The sequence below is a fragment of the Cebus imitator genome, unplaced genomic scaffold (assembly GCF_001604975.1).
Source record: "Cebus imitator isolate Cc_AM_T3 unplaced genomic scaffold, Cebus_imitator-1.0 Scaffold266, whole genome shotgun sequence".
Classification (NCBI taxonomy): Eukaryota; Metazoa; Chordata; class Mammalia; order Primates; family Cebidae; genus Cebus; species Cebus imitator.
The window spans coordinates 2068031-2071262 of NW_016107581.1; positions in this window are offsets into that span (position 1 = coordinate 2068031).

The window sequence follows — 3232 nt, forward strand, 5'->3', positions numbered from 1 at the left end:
GGGCTTTAGAGGAAGGCTTCCTGGTGTAGATATGACATTTAACTTTTGTCCAGGTGTGGTGGCTCATGCGTGTAATCCCAGCACTTTCGGAGACCGAGGCAGGCGGATCATCTGAGGTCAGGAGTTCGAGACCAGCCTGGCCAACAAGGAGAAGCCCCATCTCTACAAAAAAAAAAAAAAACCCTTTCTTTTTGAGACACAGTCATTCTGTCACCCAGGCTGGAGTCCAGCGGTGGCACAGTCTCATGATCTCTGTTCACTGTAACTTCCACCTTGGGATTCAAGCAATTCTGCCTCAGTCTCCCAAGTAGCTGGGAGGACAGGCACCCACGACCACGCCCAGCTAATCTTTGTTTTTTGTTTTGTTTTGTTTTTTGAGACGGAGTCTTGCTCTTGTTGCCCAGACTGGAGTGCAATGGCGTGACCTCGGCTTACCGCAACCTCCACCTCCCAGGTTCAAGCGATTCTCCAGCCTTGGCCTCCTGAGTAGCTGGGATTACAGGTGCCCACTACCACACCCAGCTAACTTTTTATTTTTATTTTTATTTTATTTTATTTATTTATTTATTTATTTTTGAGACAGAGTTTCGTTCTTGTTACCCAGGCTGGAGTGCAATGGTGCGATCTCGGCTCACCGCAACCTCCGTCTCCTGGGTTCAGGCAATTCTCCTGCCTCAGCCTCCTGAGTAGCTGGGATTACAGGCACGTGCCACCATGCCCAGCTAATTTTTTGTATTTTTTTAGTAGAGATGGGGTTTCACCATGTTGACCAGGATGGTCTCGATCTCTTGACCTCGTGATCCACCCGCCTCTCCCTCCCAAAGTGCTGGGATTACAGGCATGAGTCACCATGCCTGGCCAACATTTAACTTTGTGACTTTCTGTCTATCCCCATAATCTTAACCAGGGCTCAGGATGCATCATTCCCCCCCGCCCCGCCGTCCTCCCCACAGCCTCCTTCTCAGCTTCTCCCTCTCCAGTTTCCCACCCCTTGCAATCCACGCCCCACAGATCCCAGAGGAGTTTTGTTTCTTGGTTTTTGGTTTTGCTTGTTTGAGACAGGATTTTGCTTTGTCACCCAGGCTGGAGTGCAATGGCATGATCATAGCTCACTGCAACCTCAACTTCCTGGGTTCAAGTGATCCTCGCACCTCAGCTTCCCAAGTAACCGGGACTACAGGTATGTGCCACCACACCCAGCTATTTTTTTTTTATGTTTTCTTTTAAATTATTTATTTATTTAAAACAGTGTCTTGCTCTGTCCCCCAAGCTGGAGTGCAGTGATGTGATCATAGCTCACTGCAGCCTTGACCTCCCAGGCTCAAGGGATCCTCCTGCCTCAGCCTTCCAAGTAGCTGGGACCACAGGTGCACATCACACTCCCAGCTAATGTTTGTATCTTTTATTTTTTATTTTATTTTATTTTTTTTTGAGATGGAGTCTTGCACTGTGGTCTGGTCTGGAGTGCAATGGCGCGATCTCGGCTCAGTGCAACCTCCACCTCCCAGATTCAAGTAATTCTCCTGTCTCAATCTCCTGAGTAGCTGGAATTACAGGTGCCCGCTACCATGCCCGGCTAATTTTTTGCATTTTTAGTAGAGACAGGATTTCACTGTGTTGGCCAGGCTGGTCTCAAACTCCTGACCTCATGATCCGCCACCTCGGCCTCCCAAAGTGCTGGGATTACAGGCGTGAGCCACCGTGCCACGCCAGTTTTTGTATTTGCTATAGAGACAAGGTTTCACTATGTTGCTCACACTAGTAATTTGTAGTTTTTTTGCAGTGACAGAAGTCTCACTATGCTGGCTGGGCTGGTCTGGAACTCATGGCCCCAAGCAATCCTCCCCTCTTGGCCTCCCAAAGTGCTGGGATTACAGGTGAGAGCCACCATGCCCAGCAGCTGAGCAGTCGTTTTACACCCAGAGTGGACCATGCCTCTCCCAAGGCTCCCCCGCACCTCAGGACAAAGTCCTCCTCCTCAGCCTTTCTTGTCATGACCAGGTTCTTCCAATGTCCTTGAAGATCCACCCCTCAGAGAAGTTTTCTGACCAGCAGGCTGGGTTTGGGGTACTCTCTGGGCTCCCCCAGTGAGCTGAGCCACCTCAATGATGATGATGATGATTGCCCCTCCCACATAGCTGATTATGCCCCTCTCCTGCTCACAGACCTCCCATGGCTCCCCAGTACCCCTGGGGAAAAAAAAAGGCCCAGGTCCTCTGCCCAAACTGTTTCCTCTAACTGGGCTCCCTTTCTTCCTTCTCTGCTGGGCAAATTCCTACTCAAACCTCTATACACTTCAGGAGTCCCCTCCTTCAGGAAGCCATCCGGCAATACCACGAGGTGGGCAGGGGCCTCGTTGGAGCTCTGGAAGCCACCTGTGTGCCTCCATTAAAGCGCAAAGACAGGCCGGGCTCCATGCCCAGAGGGGGAGGGAACAGCGAGGCCGGAGGTGGGTCCCAGATGTGGATTTCACGCCTATTTGTCTCGGGCGCTGGGAACAAAGTTTGGGTCGTGAGGAACATATGGGGCCCCCTCTGCCCTACGCTTTCATCTCCCGCCTCCCCAGCCCCTGAGTGGGAGGTGGCAGCGCCAGGCCTCTGTAGGCCTGGGTGGTTCCCACAGCCCCTTTGGGCCTCCTCACCCCTCTCTCTCTGCCCTCAACTCCCACTGCCTCTGGGAGCCTAGCAAAATCCTCCCCAATCTATATCTCGCCTTTTGGTTTCAGTCTCCTGGAGGAGGTGCGGACTCCGGGTGTTTAAATTATATATATATATGTATATATATAGGCCACGCATGATGACTCACGCCTGTAATCCCAGCACTTTGGGAGGCCAACGCGGGCAGATCACCTGAGGTCAGGAGTTTGACACCAGCCTGACCGACATGGTGAAACCCCATCTCTACTAAAAACACAAAATTAGCCAGGTGTGGTGACACAAGCCTGTAATCCCAGCTACTCGGGAGGCTGAGGCAGGAGAATCGATGGAACCCAGGAAGCCGAGGTTGCAGTGAGCCACGATCACACCATTGCACTCCAGCCTGGGCAACAAGAGGGAAACTCCGTCTCAAAAACAAACCAACAAACAAAAAATGAAACACCTAGCCTGATGGCATGTATCTGTAGTCCTAGCAACTTAGGAGGCTGAGGCAGGAGGATCCCTTGAGCCTGGGAGGTTGAGGCTGCATTGAGCTGTGATCACATCACTGCACTCCTGCCTGGCAGAGAGTGAGA